This window comes from Myripristis murdjan, chromosome 18 (assembly GCF_902150065.1).
Source record: "Myripristis murdjan chromosome 18, fMyrMur1.1, whole genome shotgun sequence".
NCBI lineage: Eukaryota > Metazoa > Chordata > Actinopteri > Holocentriformes > Holocentridae > Myripristis > Myripristis murdjan.
In genome coordinates, this window is record NC_043997.1 from 3,318,830 (window position 1) to 3,339,021 (window position 20,192).

Here is a 20,192-nt window from a genome sequence, read left to right on the forward strand (position 1 = left end):
GTGTCATATAAACATGAATGAGGTACAACACATTTGAAAACACATTTCTGTCTCTGGTCCAGATGTGTGTGTTTCTTAAATATTCAACATGAGGTCAGTGTTGAGGACGGAGTGACTGAACTGCTGGAGGGAGCGACACGCTGCAGCTTGGATGAAGCTGCAAACACACAGGAGGCAGTGCAGTGGAGCAACCTGTGGAGCCAGAGACTGTAACACGCACACACACACACACACACACACACACACTCACCTGCAGAGGAAGCAGCCAGGTGACAGATCAGGGAGCTCAGAGCCAGGAGGGACGCAGCGCTGAGAGAAGCCATGAGAGCGGAGATCTGCCTCTGACTGTCTGTGTGTGTGTGTGTGTGTGTGTGTGTGTGTGTGTGTGTGTGTGTGTATGTATCTGCTTCCTGAACCTTCTCTTATATAGAGGCGCTACTCTGAGTCACGTGATTTATGAGCAGCGGCCCTGGTGGTGCGTTCAGGTGCTCTCAGAGTTTCAGTTTAATTCAGTTCCAGTCTAAAGTTTGTCCACAGCTTCTCCTTCAGTGTTTTCTCTTTGTTTTGATTCTGTTCCACATTGCAGATTAATACTGAAGACACCAAACACACACACACACACACACACACACACACACACACACACACACACACACACACACACACACACACACACCAGTTTAGAGTCTGAGGCTGAATGACAGGGACTGTGTTCTCAGTGGAGGCTCCACACAGCCACAGGTGTGTGAGGTCTCCCTCTGCTGGTTCAGAGGAGAACTGCAAGAGTGTGAGATAAAATAACTACAAACTTCTTCTTCCTTTTTTTTTTTTTTTTTTTTTTTTTTAAGTAAAATCTTGTTGGAGGTCCCAGCTCAGCTTGTTGGTGATCCTTAATGATGGAGGGCAGAGAGCAGTTTCTAGGTTGTAACAATCAGCCTAAATGGATAGGGATAATTACCAAAAAAATACAGAGGATAACTCTTATGAACAAGTTAATGGATATGTTTGGTCTTCATTTTACTGAACTGGGCGATAAATGACAGAAACAGAACTGCATTTACCGTGCTTGTATATTTTTAATAAAAAAAAAAAAGAAAGAAAAGAAAAGAAAACATAAATTCTAACACATGACAGGTAAGGTACATGACAGGTAAAACTCAAAGTCCGTCAGTGAAGCGACAGGGACCGAGCGAGTGAGGGAGAGAAACTTAACGTTAGTCTTTAAAAACAAATCGGTCGGAGTGAATTAATTGGAAATATTGATGCCAAACAATTTATAAATTATTTTAGTGAGAACAATTCCTTAGCTGTGAGTGAACCCTAAAGAGGCGGGAACAAACATTTTGCTTTTGCTAATCACCTTTTCAGGCTGTTATCACTTTACCTCTGAAATAAAGACGACAGTTTTCACAGATGTGTTGATTTATTAAATGTTCATTTCGATGTACAGACGCAAACAAATTGACAAATTAAATCAATGGCCTAGGAAACTCATAGAGAATAAACAAATGAATAATGATTAATAGGCTAATCAATAACTGATGACATTAACACATTAACCCTTATAAGGTATTCGGGTCTGTGGGACCCGTTTTCAGTTTTTAGCTTAAGAAAAATGATACTAATAATTATTTTTTCAAACTGATATTTATTGGCCTTGGGTCATTTTCTGTGAGGAACATGAATCAGAAAAAAAATTTCAATTACCCCCCCTGCATACCCCCTCTACACATTTATATTACATACAGGGTCTTCGGGTCCACTGGACCCGGACCTAGTGAAAGTGTGTAAATCATAGTTCCTGTGCACCCTCATGTTCCCTTCCTCCTCTGTGTGTGGGTGTGTGTGTGAGTGTGTGTGTGTGTGTGTGTGTGTGTGTGTGTGTGTGTGTGTGTGTGTGTGTATTGTGTGGGAGAGAGAGAGAGAGCGAGTGCGGGAACAGGTGCACACTGTGGGTGTACCTGTTCCCGCACAAGGTTGCAACATTGTTAAAAAATTGGAGTACCCAACGCTAACTGCACCCACATTCCCACACATTTCACCCTCTGTCTTGCGGGAACCAATCTCGGGGACCTGACGCTATAGATAGCTCTGTCAGTGTGGTGCCATACCACAACTGATCAAGATGGCAAAGCGATTTTCTGTTCAGACTGCCTTACAACTGATATTGGAAGAGAGAGAAGGTGATGATGATGATGTAGAGGAAGAGGTTTCAGAATGTGAGGATCACAATTCTGAAAATTCTGTCTGACACTGAGTTTGAAGAGGAGGATGAGTATCAGCCAACTCAGAAGCGTAAAAGAGCCTCTGGACCAGCCCTTCAGCAAACCAGGACGATGTGAGCAGCCTGGACCAACCCACGAGCAACCAGGCCCAGGACCAACCCACGAGCAACCAGGCCCAGGACCAGCCCATGAGCAACTAAGCCCAGGACCAGCCCACGAGCAACCAGGCCCAGGACCAGCCCACGAGCAACCAGGCCCAGGACCAGCCCACGAGAGGCCAGGATCAGCCCGTCAGCCGTCTCCCAAACGCAAGCGTACCTCAGGAGCAGCAGGCCAGCAGCCAGCCCCAGGGCCAGTGGTGAGCAGCTTCAAAATGACAACATATGGATGTCAAAAAATGGCAGATTGAATGGTCTTCGTTTCAAGAAATGAATCGCCCCGCATAGCTGCCAATGTGACGAGTGTTAGTAAAGATCTTTATCTTCTCATTATTCTAGATTGTGGCCAGTAACAAAAAGAAGCGCTGTGAGGTGTGTGGACCCAAGATGGACAGAAAAACACTATACATGCACCCAGTGCAAGAAGTACATTTGCAATACACACACAGTGAAACTCTGCACCTATTGTATGGCATAGTCTGGTATGAAATGGCTGTGTTCAATTGGGCTAATGTGTTGTTCAGACAGATTTTATGTGTAAATGTTAGGTTACATTTCTAATGAAATTCAAATAAAACACTAGTTATGAAAAAAAAACTGCCTTCATTTGTACATTTGCTGATTATTTTCTAGTTATGCCTGTTTTATGATAGATTTTCTTATTTTGTTGCATTTTAATGAAAAAACGAGTGTTATTTCTATTCATAAATGTGATTTTACAAAGGTAAAGGGAAGAAATTTAACATATGTATTGTTTATATTACTTGCAATTGGGATGAAGTAAAGATCTGCTGAGTATTTTAACAAAAAAAAGTTATGATTATGTTGAATTAAAAGCCCCAAAATGCAACGGGTCCACCAGACCCAGCAGGACTCCCTGTGTAACAAAAAAACGAATACCATATGAGGGTTAAGTTACAGCCGCACATCTCCGTGGGAAATCTTACAGGTACTGTCCGTGGTGCTGAAACCGCCTCCGCCTCAGCAGGTACTGTCTGTGGTGCTGAATCCGCCTCCGCCTCAGCAGGTACTGTCCGTGGTGCTGAATCCGCCTCCGCCCCCGCGGGTACTGTCCGTGGTGCTGAATCTGCCTCCGCCTCAGCAGGTACTGTCCGTGGTGCTGAATCCGCCTCCGCCCCCGCGGGTACTGTCCGTGGTGCTGAATCCGCTTCCGAGGGTACTGTCCGTGGTGCTGAATCTGCCCCAGCAGGTACTGTCCGTGGTGCTGAATCTGCCTCAGCAGGTACTGTCCGTGGTGCTGAATCCGCCTCTTCCTCAGCAGGTACTGTCCGTGGTGCTGAATCTTCCGAAGCATTTCATTTTCTTTGTTATAGAAATTAAAGCTCCATAAAATTCACGGAGGATCTTGTTTAGCTCTACTTTCCTTACAGGTGAGAAATCAGCTGTTTGCCCGGTGTTTGTCAGGTAGTCTTGTAGACATTTTACGGCCCAAGACGTTGACCGGGCCGTACCGGCTTCATTTCCTGACCTCTCCAGCTGATCCAGCTCTTCACTCGTCACTCTCGCGTATCTCTCCTTTTTCTCTTCTGTCTTGTCTTCCTCGTTCAGCCGTTTATCCAAACGTAGGTCGCCAAATAAATCAAAATTGACAACAAAACAGTCCATTATGCAGGCGAACAAAGTTGACAGCGGTTTTTGATGCGCGTTTCAGTGAAACGTTTCCTGTTGCCATGGAAACCACACAGACTCGGGCAATAAGATACAGGCGGAGTAATATTTTCAGTGATGAGGTATTTTTCAATTGAGCTCGGCTAGCTGTGCTGTCATGCTCAGTTGAGCACATTCTAAATGTCTGATTGACCAATCAGATTGCTCGGTCGGATCTACCTGTTGTATAATAGATATTTCATTTGCATGCGCTATGCAATTTGAGTTTTGCTGCTTTAATTGACCATTGGCCATGCCAAGAGCCCCACCACAAGTTAATGTCTATCTATCTATCTCTCTATCTATCTATCTATCTATCTATACAGACACACAGGCAGACAGACACACAGGCAGACAGACAGACAGACAGACAGACAGACAGATAGATAGATAGATAGATAGATAGATAGATAGATAGATAGATAGATAGATAGATAGATAGATATCACTCTAAATCTGGCTGACAAAATGGCTTAAAAAAATTTCACCCCCCGTGGGATCTTGACAGTTTCAGTTCTTCACCTCGATTTTTTAGTTTGTCCCTCTGTGGACAGGAGATGGGATGGATGTTATCAGATGATCTGATAACATGGAGGGGTGTAAGGTTTATGACCTATACTGCAGCCAGCCACCAGGGGGCGTTTCTTTAAAACAAAAGTGGCTGAACTTTTAAAACAAATGGCCAACGTGGCTGTGGGTGTTGCTTCAAATAAAACTGTGGCCTATATAGCTTTCAAACTGACTCATGCATCATGAAACCTGGAGGAGAAAATGCATCATGGACTGAGGGAGAACATGGCTGTCACAGAAATGAGCCACAAACACCTGGAGAACCTTGAAAAAGTCACATCTCAGCTGTTTTTTAACAGAAGAGACTGCATTTGAAGGGGAAAATGAGGAACGCTTCACAAATTTGCGTGTCATCCTTGCGCAGGGGCCACGCTAATCTTCTCTGTATCGTTCCAATTTTAGTATATCTGCTACCAGAGTAACACAACCACCAGGGGGAGCCGTGTCCTATATGTAGGCTGCTACACCTTTCACTTCTCAGTCATGGTTTGCTCTCAGTTGAGCCACAGAAAATGTCTCCCTGCATCCCAATCAAGCCCATTCTGATGAGACAAATGCAGCCGGACCGACCCGCTTCAAGTCCAGTCTGCTCTGCTGGAGGCTGCAAAGCGTGTGGTGCCTCCACTGAGCTGGAAAATATTTTTTATCAAGAGATTCTTTCAGCTCAATAAAAATCATGAACACAGTCCCTGTCATTCAGTGTGTGTGTGTGTGTGTGTGTGTGTGTTCAATTGTATGTTTGATGTTGTACAGTGTGCGTTGATATTTGAAAGCTCGATGTAAACTTGCAGTGCAATACAAGTCCAGTTATCTCTGTTCATGAGCAGTCAGGTTTGGACTCACTTCCTCAGTTTTATTCTGAAAACATTGAGTTTTGTTTCCTCCATAATCCCACATGTGTTCTTTCTCAGTTTGGTGTGTTCAGTGTTAATCTGCAGTTCAATGTGGAACAGAATCAAAACAAAGAGAAAACACTGAAGGAGAAGCTGTGGACAAACTTAAGACTGGAACTGAATTAAACTGAAACACTGAGAGCACCTGAACGCACCACCAGAGCCGCTACTATTAAATCACGTGACCCAGAGGAACGGCTCTATATAAGAGAAGACACACACACACACACACACACAGTCAGAGGCAGATCTCCGCTCTCATGGCTTCTCTCAGCTCTGTGTCCCTCCTGGCTCTGAGCTCCCTGACCTGTCACCTGGCTGCCTCCTCTCAAGGTGAGTGTGAGCGGACAGGTTATGTTATGTTATCAAATGTGTTGTACCTCATTCATGTTTATATGAGACATTTGTCTGTAACACAGTTGACAAAATAATGAATCAAATGTTTATTGTCATCAAAATATTTAAAAGTCATTAAAACTTGGCAAATTTCTGAATTCAGCACATTTATACTGTGGAAACAGCTGGAAGATTTCTCCCAAAAGAAAACAGATTGACTTTGTGGCTGATGTGAAACGTTTGTTTTTCCATCGTCCTTTAGCCCTGAACCTGAACCTGACAGTTCAACCTGGAGACAATGTCACCCTGAGCTGTCAGGCTCCTGATGGTGTCGACATCGCAGCAGCAGAGTGGAGCAGAACTGACCTGAAGAAACTAGAACATGTTTTCCTTTCTGTAGACGGGCACACTGACTCAGTCTACCAGCATCCGTCTTTTGAGAACCGGGTGGAGCTGAAAGACAAAGAGATGAAAAACGGTGATCTGTCTGTGAGTCTGAAGAACGTGACGGAGGAGGACAGTGGAACATACGAGTGTCGCTTTAAAGCTGCTGCTGCCAAACACAAGAAGAGAACCGTTATTGATGATGATCCCATCAGCATCATCTGCCTGGAGGTTGTAGATCCAGGTGAGTTTAACTGGGACAGGATGACATCTGACCTGAGGTCTGTTTGATTTCATGTTGGAGGTGGATTCTGAACAGACACAGGACAGAAATATGAGAGCTTGACTTTATACTTTGATCATGATTTCATAGCACTACAGTAGATAATGACTGATGTGAGCAGCAGGAATCATTTATTTCTTTGTTTTATTTATTTGTTTCCTTCCTTATTGTTAAATCTATATTTTTAAATGTATAAAGTGAGGTCCATTTTTCAAAAGGCCTTGTCCCAGCTGTTCCACAAGTGAAGCCCTTCACAGAGGGACATGTTGTCTTGAACATGTGTCCTAACCCTTGTTGGTACCAAACATGTTCCCCTCAGTTCAGTCAGTGAGAGTCAGGAGAGAAAACTGACATGTTTCCAGACAAACTCCCACATGAGTCTGATGAGGAGGACATGCAGCCTTTTCCTCTGACCATTATCTAAACATAGCACAAAAAGTAAGAAAAAATTTATAATTGTGGCACCACTTAAAAGGGAAATGAACAGGCTTTCCAACGGTATGAGATTTATTGCCAAGAAGCATTGTTACAACAAAGAAATAATCTACCAAACACAAATTTCCTTACTTTTCGTGCTGTTTATTTACCTGATGAACCTGTCTCTGTCTTTGTCTTTGATTTTGTTGTTTCAGACTCTGTGGATGACCATGACCTTGATGAACCTGCTGGGCGTGGACGAGCTGCAGTGGCTGTAGTTCCTGTACTGGCAGTGCTTATTGTCGTTCTTTCTGCTGTGGCTGCTGTGATGCGCAGAAAACAAAAAGCAAGTGGAGAACACAGACCGCTGTACAGTGAGGATACATGAACTCCTCAGCTGAAAGCAGGTGTGTCAAGAGTGTCAGGAGTGTGTCAGGAGTGTTACAGGAGTGTGTCAGGAGTGTGTTAGGAGTGTGTCAGGAGTGTTAGGAGTGTGTTAGCAGTGTGTTAGGCGTGTGTCAGGAGTGTCAGGAGTGTGTTAGGAGTGTGTCAGGAGTGTGTCAGCAGTTTTAGGAGTGTGTTAGAAGTATGTCAGAAGTGTTAGAAGTGTGTGAGGAGTGTTAGGAGTGTGTTAGGAGTGTTAGGAATGTGTCAGGAGTGTGTCAGGAGTGTGTCAAGAGTGTTAGGAGTGTGTCAGGAGTGTGTTAGGAATGTTTCAGGAGTGTTAGGAGTGTGTCAGGAGTGTTAGGAGTGTGTCAGGAGTGTGTCAAGAGTGTTAGGAGTGTGTCAGGAGTGTGTCAGGAGTGTTAGGAGTGTGTTAGGAGTGTGTTAGGAATGTTTCAGGAGTGTTAGGAGTGTGTCAGGAGTGTTAGGAGTGCGTCAGGAGTGTGTCAGGAGTGTGTTAGGAGTGTGTTAGGAGTGTTAGGAGTGTTAGGAGTGTGTCAGGAGTGTGTCAAGAGTGTTAGGAGTGTGTCAGGAGTGTGTCAGGAGTGTTAGGAGTGTGTTAGCAGTGTGTTAGGAATGTTTCAGGAGTGTTAGGAGTGTGTCAGGAGTGTTAGGAGTGCGTCAGGAGTGTGTCAGGAGTGTGTCAAGAGTGTTAGGAGTGTGTCAGGAGTGTGTTAGGAGTGTGTTAGGAGTGTGTTATGAATGTTTCAGGAGTGTTAGGAGTGTGTCAGGAGTGTTAGGAGTGCGTCAGGAGTGTGTCAGGAGTGTGTTAGGAGTGTTAGGAGTGTGTCAGGAGTGTGTCAGGAGTGTTAGGAGTGTGTTAGGAGTGTTAGGAGTGTGTTAGGAGTGTGTTAGGAATGTTTCAGGAGTGTTAGGAGTGTGTCAGGAGTGTTAGGAGTGCGTCAGGAGTGTGTCAGCAGTGTGTTAGGAGTGTCAGGAGTGTGTCAGGAGTGTGTTAGGAGTGTTAGGAGTGTGTCAGGAGTGTGTTAGGAGTGTTAGGAGTGTGTTAGGAGTGTCAGGAGTGTGTCAGGAGTGTGTTGTGGTTCTGGATCCAGACGCTGCCTCAGCTGAACTGTAGCTGTGTGTGAGTCGGGTGGCGGAGGCCAGCGGGGTCGGCTCGGCTGATGCCAGGTTGTGTCGGGCTTCACATGAGAGAAGCAGGAACAAATGGCCGATCATGTGTGTCTACTCTGGTAATATTCACCATATTAAGTTACTGAAAATTTGATGGCTGACGCCCTATATCGCGCCTTAGTTGCTTTGTATAAGCATGATTCTGAAATTCTCCTAGAGGTACCAAGGCTGCAGAAGGGATTTGCATTTTGGAATGGGCTTGAAGCATACAATGTTGTATTTTGTTAGTCTTCCAGTATCACGTAGTGTTCTTTTTTGGGGTACCGATGACCTAATCTTGAGTTTATGTTGGTACTTACTGTAAAATTTTGGCCCTGGTGGGTCTCCACTCTTACGTTTTTCTTTGTAGGAGGCCTGCATTTGGGAGTGGCAGAGGTGGGCCGGGTGGATGAGCCACACCTGCACCTACTTCCACTAATTGCTGCTCACTGATGTAAAAGAGGGCTGACTGGAGCAGGTCTGTCTCTCTCTCTCTGGTTGTGGCATATTCTCTTTGGCTGATTTGCGATTGACATTCTGACTACAGCCTTTGTTCACACATGCATACACCACTTTTACCACTGACACACTGATACTAGATTGTTTTTTTTTTGTGCATGGTTAATTGTTACAAATTAAATTTCTTTTGTTTAAACCTGTAAGTATCTGTGTGGTCTTCCCTGTTTTTGTCTGGACTTTGTGCTGATTCATGACAGGCTATAAGGGGTTTTTTAGAATTGGGTTTAAAACAAACAAACAAACAAACAAACAAACAAACAAACAAACAAACAAAAAAAAAAAAAAGCCTGTCATGATAACAAATTTTGCTGTGCGATTAATTGCGCAAGAAATTATTGCGATAAGAAATAATATTGCGTAATGTGCTTTTGAGACCATTTTTTTTTGACATTTTCAGACTATTCTTTAAACTTATATTATGATAATAAAGGTATAATGATGGAAGAGCGTTCCCTCCGTTCATTCCTCTAATGAAGCAGCTCACCTCGCTGACAGACGAGGCTTGACAGTGAACGCTCTTGTCGACGAGAGACGAGGAAAACAAACTCGCATGAATGTGGCAATTAATCGCCGTCAGAAAAGTTACCAACTTCATTTAAATTTACCGTGCAATTAACCGACTTATCGCATATCATGACAGGCCTAAAAAAACAGTAAAATTAACAAAATGGTGACACACACACACACACACACACACACACACATATATATATATATATATATAATTCACTGTGTTGAGGCTTCACTCAGTTTGATATCGCTGTTCAGGCGTTTTCTCATCAACAGGAAGTGTTTTAAACAGAGCAGCAACCCATCACCTGCTCGAAACTGCAGGAAGCCTCTGTTTTGAACCTTTGAAGCCTCGTTGCTCAAGTCAGGAGGCGACTCAGCCTCGCTGCCCAGTGACTGAAGTCAAGACGAGGTGCAGTCAAACCCCTGGTCTCTCTTTTCCATGGCTCATTGTTTCTGCCTGCTGCCTTGTCTCCAGGTGGATTCCTCCTCACACCGAGCCGACTGCATGTGGCTCAGTCTCGTCTGTGTCAGCCCACAACAGCTTCAACAGAGCCACAAGGCAGGGGGCTTTTACTTTGGAAGAACACTTTGCATGTGCTCTCTGAGTTAAAGCTGATCTAAACCTTTGGAGGAATTAAATAAACTCTAGGGTTTGGGCTGATGGAGACACTGAAGGGCTGGATGGTTGTTTATGCTCTGAATTGCAGGAAACACTGTTGTGGGATGGGTCCCTGCTCTGTTTAAACACTTCCTGTTGACAAGAAAATGCCTGCAGCTGAACAGAGATACCATACTGAGTGCAGCCTGGACGCAGTGAATTCCCTGACTTTTTTTGGTTTCATTTCAGTGAAAATTAGGGGAGTGTCTTTAAAGAAAAAGAAAGCACCAGCTCCCTCAGTGTGACTCAGTGTGTCTCTGTGTGTCTCAGTGTGTCTCTGTGTGTCTCTGTGTGTCTCAGTGTGTTTCAGTGTGTCTCTGTGTGTCTCAGTGTGTCTCCTCCCAGTTTCCCAGAAGAAGAGCTGGAGTCTCTGAGGAGAGGACAGCGAGCGTCTCCTGTCTCAGCTCAGCAGCCACAGTTTAACATTCAAAGTCACTGCAGACAGTCTGAGCCTGTTTAGTGCCTGGGACAAAGTTACAGGGTAGAACTGTAGTTTTTCAAAGAAAGAACCAAAAAAAAAAAAACTGAGTATCCCCTCATTAAACATCTTTGATCTGACTTGAATATAATCTATATAAAATAAAACTTCACCTCCTATCAGAATGAAGTGTGTGGAACAAAAAACACAGGAGGGACTTTTGCCTTTTGCTCACACTTGAAATTCAAAACCGCCCTTATCAACTCATAACTCATAACCCCCCTCACTTCCCTCACTCCACCATTCACCCTGAACACTGTTTTCAGCATAAACTCTCAGGGATTCTGACAGGGATGAACAGACCTCCCTCACCAGTCTGTCCAGAATCCTGGGTGATTTAATACTCATCAGGCCCGGACTGTACATCGGGAGAACCGGGAGAATTCCCGAAGCGCCGGCCTGTCACTGGCCTGCTGGCCTGCCTGTCTTTTTTTTTTTTTTTTTTTGGACAGGTCGCCGGCCAGGCCAATCAGCTGTCATGCCGGTCCGCTCTCCGGTTGGCCTGTCCCTTACAGAGGGACAGGCCAGGCCAGGCCAATCAGAGGCCAGCAGCCTGTGACAAGATCAAGACGTGATTGGTTTGTTTTGATTAACACCCGCCCCAACAGTCCGAGCACGCTGTAAACATAGGAGGGGGTGTGGCGACTCGCGCGAGTGTGTTGGACTGTGGAGGAGAGCGGAGGAGGCGGAAGGAAAGGTTTAGTGATTACATTGCAGTTGATAAATACATTTTTCCATGGACCCCAATCCAAATCCGGGGGGAAAAAAAGAGGAAAGGTGGGGCAGAAAGGGAGAGAGAGAGAAAAAAGAAAGGCACTCGAGGAAGACGCTGCCAAGTGCCTCAGGTTGCCCTTGTTATTCCATATTTTTTTTACTCCCTTTGAGATTAATTTTTTTGTGCAACAAATGGGATATAATCACTCCATTATTCTTATAGTGAATGCAAAACACAATAATTCTATGTTTGCTATTCAAAGGTGGTGGTGGTATTGATAGCAGTCCTGTTGGTGCTGCAGAAAGAGAGGCCAGTGCACGACCATTGGCAGAAGGTACACAACAATGTCTACAGTAGGGCATGTGATAGGTGGTACATGAGTCATTTGCATGTTCCTTGGGATTACATTACAAAAATGGTAGTTATTCTTTATTATTAATCACCAACCTGTAACAAGTTGCAGACATATGGAAACCAGGCAGTTGACATAAATATGGAGTGGCTATGTGACATCAGAGTGAGTGTTGGAGTGGCTAGTGCCTGTATGTGTATGCCCCCCCCCCCCCCCCCCCCCCCCCCCCCCCCCCGGGTGGCCTGGGTGGATGACTACCTCCTGGCCTGAAATAATCTCCCAGTCCGGCCCTGATACCCATCTTCTGTGCCAAAGCACCAAGTGAAGTCTTGGCATTCTCGAACAAGTGTCCAACTTTGACACATCCACGCAAACTGGAAGAGGACAGCAACTGTGACTTAATGTAGTTGTTGTGTAGCAAAGGTTCCTCGAGAATCCATTTGCCAGGTGACGCATCATGGTCTCTCATGTACCTTAAACCCTGCCATGCCTCCAGAACCAAACTGTAAAAAGATGTGAGGCCTGTGAGATCCACCTCACCCAGTCTGACCAGAAACAGCTGTTTACTGTATCCTAAAGGGTTTGTTTTTTGAAGAAGCTGCTCAGAAGTTTCCTGCCACCTCAAACCATATTGGTAGAGGAGCCTCCGGGCAGTTTGGAGACTGAAGGACATTATTTTTGATTGAATGTCCACTAGTCCTTGTCCTCCTTCTTCTACAGGAAGACACAGCGCTGCTGCTTGAATCCAGTGCTGTCCTGTCCAGAAGAAATCCACAAGTTGTTTTTGGATGTCAGCAACCAGGCTCCCCGGCGGAGATAGTACCTTGAGCTTATGCCACAGTGTCGAAGCGACCAAATTGTTGACAGCCAAAACTCGTCCCCTATAAGACAGCTGAGGCAGCAGCCATTACCATTTAGACAACTTTACACACACTTTCACCAATAATATGGCCTCTATATTGCTGAATGTCTCAGGCCTATTTAGAAACTATAATGAAGTAAAGTGCTGCCCCCTGCTGGAGAAACACTGATGTTACTGTCCTCTTTGCCTCTGGGCGCTCTGTACAGTGCAGTAATAATATTATAATCAGAACTGACAATGTGCATTTAAAGTTTAACAGCGATCCTCCAGCTACAGACCCACCAATCTGTCAAAACTCTTAACAAGATGCAGATGGACAAAATGTACTTGCAGGTTTATTATCTTTATATATCTTAATCTGTTTATTTACAGTTTTTCCCAGTTGCTAAAACACATTTCTTGAAACCTCCACCCCTCTACCTGAACACATATTGGACTGAGAGGATGAGGTCCACAGTGTTGTAGCAGCGTGTCAGCAGCTGTCTCCAGGTTAAATGGCTGCTGTACTCTCTGCAGACCAGCAGGTGTCACTGTGCTCTTTGTTTTCAAAGCCCTGAAGCCTCATAAGGCTTCGTCTGCCCACCCCTGCAGTTCAGTCCGTGTTGAGAATAAGCAGCGCTCTGTCCTGAAGTTACGGACTGAGCCTTTAGTTCTCTGATGTGACTGGCTGTAAAATCTGTCTCTGGTTGGTTTTGGGGGGAAAAGTCAACTCAGCGTAAGCAAATGCAAGAAAACAGAGCAGCAGACAACATGACACACACACACACACACACACACACACACACACACACACACACACACACACACACACAGCAGAGTTCAAGTCGTCAAATCCCTCATCCCTGTCTTGGTTCTCCGTTTCAAACTTTTTCTCCACCCGTTTAAGCAGTGTTCTCCCGGATCGCTTCAGTTCCTCTCTGCCACTGTCATTCAGTGAAGCTGGAAGCCTGTGTCCACAACCCAGCAGCCACAAAATCCAGACTGGAGCCCCAGCCTAACTGGACTGACTGTACAGGACTGACTGACATGACATTGTGAGTACTGAGATTGTTTGTTTTCATTTAAAAACAAGTGCCAAGCATTTGAGACCACAGTACTTTACAAGGCACTTGCTCAGTGTACCCACATCCTAGTGAGTGAATTTGTTAGTTTGACATGGTAAAAGGTGCTGGAGCACAATGCCCCCTCAAGATTTGTGGCTGCCGCCTCATACATGCCTGGCTAGACCCAGCCCTGCTATACAATAACAATAAAGTCTATAGTGTTTTATATAACTCTGCTCTCCCTTTGTATTCATAATAAACATTTTCTATCCCTTCTTTCCCATTTTGCTTTGTGCTTTTCATGGCCATCAGTGTTTATTATTTATTGAACACATTAGGTGTTGTGTGTTGGAAGTGCAGTGCTTAGGTGACACAGTATGTAGGGGGGCAGGGAGGGGAGAGGGTAATCATTATAATACAAACTGTGTTCCACAACGCATCGCGGAAAAACGACACGCAACTCTCAGTAACAGACTGTTCATGACTTCACTGTAGTTAGTGGTTTTGCATCTGATTTTACGACGTCTGCATACAAAGTTTTACTGTAATTTTTGCACAAAAATCAGTCAAAAATGCATCGGTAAGTGCCAACTTGTTCTTTTAAATTACAATAATATTAGTATCATTAGTAATAATTTTAATCTTTATTGTCCATTATTTTACAAAATATTATAGGCCTAGTCTTTTAAAATAATCAAAACACCAACAGATTTGAGCTCTTTGACTTGTTATGTCCGCTTCTCTTTTTTGCGACCCATCCTTGCTGTGCCTGCTTAGCCCACTGTTTATTTAAGAAAAACTATGTATGTGAAAAATATGTTAAATATCATGGGGCTAAAAGTAAGAGATCACTCTGTTCACAGTTAAGATGTGGTATATTACCCCTGCATATTGATACTGGGAGATACAGAGGCGTACCTGAAGAAGAAAGAATATGTCAGTATTGTCCCTCGTTTATTGTGGGAGTTACATTCTATAATTAACCCGCAATAGGCGAAATCCGCGAAGTAGTCAGCTTTATTATTATTATTATTTTATTTTTTTTTTTTTACAATTATTATAGATGTTTTATCGCTGTAAAACCCCTCACTACACACTTTATACACTTTTCTCAGACAGGCGTTAACATTTTCTCACTTTTCTCTCTTGTTTAAACACTCTCAAAGTTCAAACCTTTGTAGAAAAATAAGTCCAGAATGAAACCAAAGATCAAAACCTCAAAAAAAAAAGAAAAAGAAAAAGAAAAAGAAAAGAAAAGCATGCAAAATTGCACTAAAAAAAATCCGCGACACTGCGAGGCCGCGAAAGGTGAACCGCGTTATAGCGAGGGACAACTGTAGCCTACAGTGAATTGAATGAGGTGGAGAACAAAATTAATTTCCTTTTGTAGGCCTATTGTCCCTTAAATCATGACTTACGTCACATTTTATTTGACAGTGTATTTGAGATAAAAGCTACTAATTGGGCCAGATTTACCTTGGGCTTGTAGATCTTGGATGCCGGCCGATGCTTTGTGGTCACTTTTCTAGATAAGAAGAGGGCTAATTGGACACACTCAAAGTAGGTCAGGCTTTGAACTGAAGTCAAGAATAACCCATAAACCTCAATCCATGACATTTGCGGTCAGTGCAGGTGGATGTCTATTCATTTAAAAATATAGTCAGTCCTTATTGAGCCATACTATTGGTAGGACTGAGCTCATTAAAAAAGGATAGTCTAGCCTTTAAAGCCTTACTGATGTGATGTCCATGCAGATTTAAAAAGACCAGTCTAGTCTTTTAAACATTAGTACTGTGAGGTCCATGTAGATTTATGTTGCTCATTATGAGTTTTCTTACTTTTGCTACCTTCTACAGTGTGGATATTTTTGGCTCAGAATTACTTCTACAGTCTATACTCCAGGATTTCAAACAATGTGATGCAGCAACAGGTAGTATGCACATTTTTTTCTCAATTTGTTACAGTAATCCCAAAAATTTCCTGATATTCCTTTATACTGTCCTTGCATCTTGCATTACATCTGAAAATATGCTGCAGGTGACAAGTACTTGACAGAAGTGGAAGATGTCCGGAACAAATATCTAAAGGAGGAGATTTCGTTAAAGATGGATCCCCCAGATGGTAGATGGTGTATAATTTTTTCAGTTTGTTACAGTAACCAAGTTTTTCCTGATATTTCCTCATACTGTCTTTACATCATATCTGAATATATTCTGCAGTGGCTGACAGGACAAAAGTGTCAACAGCTGTGTCTACATATCAAAAGGAGAAAGGTGCCTCATGGAAAATAACACAGGAACACCCCTTCAGTGAGAAGGATGAGGAGGAGTGGGGAGACTTCTACCTTCCTGATGAAGTCAACATGCTGGTTCTAGACACAGTGAGCATCTCCAAGGGGTGCTGTCCAGAACTTACGTTGATGACCTGTGAGAACAAAAAGGTGTATGCCTATGATGGAGAGGATCTGCATATGGTGGCTTCAAGCATGGAGGAGCTCTTTGTAAAGGGCCTCAAGCATCCAGGTTCTGAAAGATTTTACAGAGGAGAGCCCTTCAAACAGATGGTGAGAGCAAATTACAGTTGGTTATCATCACTGATTGGCAACAGGGCTCTTTTGATGATTCATATCAATGACTGATCACCTGTAGACGCTAAGAAAGATTTCCTCCCCTCATATGTTTTGTTTAGACAGAGAAGGATTGGGATCAAGTGAGAGAAAGCGCTGTGGGGAAAAAGTTGGATGAGGAGCAACTAAAGTTGGTGAAAGCTGCGAAGTCCACATTCATGAAGTGCCTGGATTTCTAGGAATAATGCCAAAAGAAAGCAAGAGGTTATAAGCCAAAAAAAAAAAAATTTTTTTTTTTTTTTTTTTTACTATATGCTATTACTATTTTGCTATTTTTTGATGATGTTTTCATATCATCAATTATTGCTTTCATTAATTATGTCATTCGTCCTGCTACATTTACTACTATACTACTATCCCTAACTACTACTATAAATACACCTCCTGTCCGTGAACAGTATTGGTGTTTGATTGCAGAAAAAAAGGGAAAAAAAAAATCTTGCCTATTGTGGAAAGCAAAAACATCATATTTTGATTGGAGTGATTGAAAGGCACCACCAGTGGCTTCATCCAGGGGAGGGAAATTCTTTGTTTCTATTTTGAAATGTTTAATGCTCAAATATTAAGTTCATCTTTATTACATAGTATAATTTGTTACACAAGGGTCGGTATTAAGGCCAAAACTGTTTATACTATACATAAATGATATATGCAATGCATATAAAATATTGAAATTCATCTTGTTTGCTGACAATACAAATATTTTTTAGTTCTGGGGACAATTTGCAGCAGATTTTGGGGATGATCACTACAGAAATGAATAAATTGAAACTGTGGTTTGACAAAAACAAATTATCACTGAATCTGGGGAAAACAAAGATCATGCTGTTTGGAAAACAGCATGAACTTTTTGTTAAGTATCTAGAACAGGGGTGTCAAACTCGTGCCATGGAGGGCCAAGAGGCTGCAGGTTTTCATTCCAACCAACAACTCCACCAGGTGATTTCACTGATTAGTCCCGCCTCTCTGTTTCGAGGTAGGGTGATCAGTGAAATCACCTGGTGGAGTTGAAGCATCTAAAAAAGTGGTTACTAAAAAACCAAATCTGCACTCACATTGAATCCTGAATCTTAAGTCATTGGATATTCTGCATTGTCATGTGTATTTAATGTATCTGATATTTTTATTTGTATTAATTCTGTGTAATTGTTTTAGTTGATGGGAGTGTTGCTGGTGACGGGCCAGTCTGGTGACCAAGTATGCTTACATACTTTGTTATGTATGCAAATCTTGTTAATCTTGTGCGTACATAATTATATCTATGTATGCTAACCTGTGCAATAACACCAGCACACACACGTCTGTGTGTGCAAAATATGTGCAATTGGGCAACGTCTGGGCAAGTCCTTGTGCCTGTCTGCTTTGTCGTTCACAAACATAACAAAAGTGAAAAAAGTGAAATGGGTCTGAATACTTTGAGTGCACTGTATATAGTTTGAACTACATTATTTCACCTTGTATGGTATACGCTACACTTCTGACTTGTAGCGTATGGACAGGATGTCTGCTTATTATTGTGTAACTTTTCCAGCACCCCATTCAAAAATACAATACCAGACAGTCCAAAAGGGAGTATTAAGTTATGTTAATATTAAGTTATGATATCATGGAATAATCATAACTCAGTATCGCATGTTTTTGATATTGTTAGATCTCCCATGTATTTATACCTATAGTATATATGTATTATACCATAGTCATTTAGTCATAGTCATGTTGTCTGGCCTCTACTGAATTTTCTGGAGTAGACTAAAACTGACAACATAATTCTTGAATTTATTACAAAAAAAAAAAAAAAAAAGGTGAGATATTAAAATCGTATTAATTTAAGAAATTTTGCATTGAAGACTTTAACGAACTGCAGACAATTGGTTATCCTTTGTATTTATTTATATTGAAAATACACATACACATCACTACAAATAAAATAATGGATTAAGGCAATTTATTTATTATTTATTTATTATTTCCGCTGGCCTACACTTGCCTTTCTTATTATCTGCTTTTTCATGTAGTCACTCATTAAAGTTTACAGATTAAATAAGCGTTGAAAACAGTCAGTTATTTGGTCAAGTGTACTGACAAACACATCAAATTAAATATAACTCAACTATAGCACAGCTCTCTGCCAGATATAAATCCTAAATATAACCCTCACCTGTCAAACTGATTGGGACTACACTAACGAGCTGCTGGCGTATACAGTTCCATTACCCTCAGGATCTTTTAAGAAATTTAAAATAACTGTCTTACTGCGTCCAACCTCAGCAGCAATGGCACGCTGTGAGGGCCTCGTTGTTGGGCCTCGCTTGTGCAGCTCAACAATCCGACCACGTTCAAAGACAGAAACCTTTTTTGCCTTTGCCATCAGGAGGTCATGACAGTGTGGATACCTGACAGAAAATGACACTGAATCCACATTTTTGTGAAGATTTAGACTTTTAAAGGCTGTGGTCTTAAACTTTTGATCAGCTGATGAACAGCCTATTTCAGTTTAATGGTTGTTGGTCTCTCTCTCTCTCTCTCTCTCTCTCTCTCTCTCTCTCTCTAGTACTTCATAATTGCCTACTGCATGTGTTGTATTCATTGGTGCACTGAAGAATATTCATGTTCTGTGTTTATATATAAACTTGTTCACTGTAAACCCGGATAAGTGTGTATAAAATTTTAGGAAATCGGTTGCCTTAAAAAACCTAAGTAATGCGTGACAAAAATTTGAGTTAATTTCACTTTAGAACTTGAGTGGCTGACATTGTTATTCTAAGTTCAACAAACTGAATACCAAGTTTATTTAACTCAAAATTATTAGTAATATCAATTGCTTTGCCCAATTATTCCACTTACCTGAAGAGTAAAAAAAAATCTATTTCTACATTTTTTAAATTAGAAATTTCAAATTAAGACAATTAAAAAAAACAAAAAAACAAAAACAAACCAAAGAAGTACATTCTTTCCATGTCTTATTTAAACTTGGAGCATGAAAATCTTCCTAGTAAATAGTTTGTTTGCTCTTGTGATCAAAAACTTTGATCTGAAGCTCAATTCTGAGGCTGTTCTGCAAATAGTTTTATAATAAACAATAAATATAGCAACTTCTGATCAACCCGTATCAATTATAGGCTTAAAATAACATATCGATTAAACCCCGCCCGGATACGGATACGGATACGGATACGGATACGGATACGGATACGGTAAGTGGTGTACTCGCTCATCCCTATCTTGCAAATAGATGAGGTTACTGTCAGCAACAAAGGCTGTCTGGTCTTTGCTTATATTTGCTTTGTCACATCACATTTACTCTGAAGATTTGCTGTTTCGCAAGTACACGTCACAAATTCTTCTGCATAGGTTTGCATGTCATTTCATGTTTTGAGAGGCTATGCAGTGGAAAACAGATTCAGTCCCAGTGCAGCCACTAATACTGTGACTTGCTCATCCTTGTTGCCAAAAATCTGTTGTTTTCTTTAGCACACATTGAACTTGGTATTGTTATTGTTCTAAAAAGATTATTGTACATCTCATTATATTTTTATTTGAGAAAGCAGTCTGATGGACATGAAATTGATTTCCATCAGAGACTGGTTGTTTTTTATTTGCACAGCAGATTACTGAAAGAAAAGTGAAAAGAATAGTCATGATCTTTATGTTTTTGCAATAAAAGGTACACTTGACCCATTTTCTGATAATTTTGTTGGGGAAATTTTTCGTCTTCCAAAAGGGGGCGCGACAGAAAAAGTTTGAGAACCACTGTATTAGTGGATGAGGTGAGTTGTGTGTAAGGATTTACTTAAGTTAACTTTAGCTGTGTGTGTGTGCCACTGACAGAATGTCAGCTACAAGGCATTTACAATCAGCACTGGGCAGAATTGTGAGCTATGTGAATCGTGCTGTGACTTGTTTGGTTGTTTTGGTCAGAAGCAGCAACAACAACA

At 42.1% G+C, this 20,192-nt stretch overlaps 1 protein-coding gene, 1 long non-coding RNA gene and 1 other non-coding gene across 3 annotated transcripts in view; 1 reads left to right on the forward strand and 2 right to left on the reverse strand.

Moving 5' to 3' along the window:
• Positions 1–20,192, reverse strand: part of LOC115376997 (coxsackievirus and adenovirus receptor homolog) — a 59,358-nt gene that overhangs the window by 1,521 nt on the left and 37,645 nt on the right. The gene's annotated exons all lie outside the window — the stretch shown is intronic.
• Positions 256–20,076, forward strand: LOC115376748 (uncharacterized). Its single transcript, XR_003929839.1, has 4 exons — positions 256–377; positions 11,659–11,662; positions 13,157–13,161; positions 20,063–20,076. It is a non-coding gene; the product is annotated as an uncharacterized LOC115376748 (long non-coding RNA).
• On the reverse strand, positions 4,941–5,043 carry LOC115377236 (U6 spliceosomal RNA). Its single transcript, XR_003929983.1, has one exon. It is a non-coding gene; the product is annotated as a U6 spliceosomal RNA (small nuclear RNA).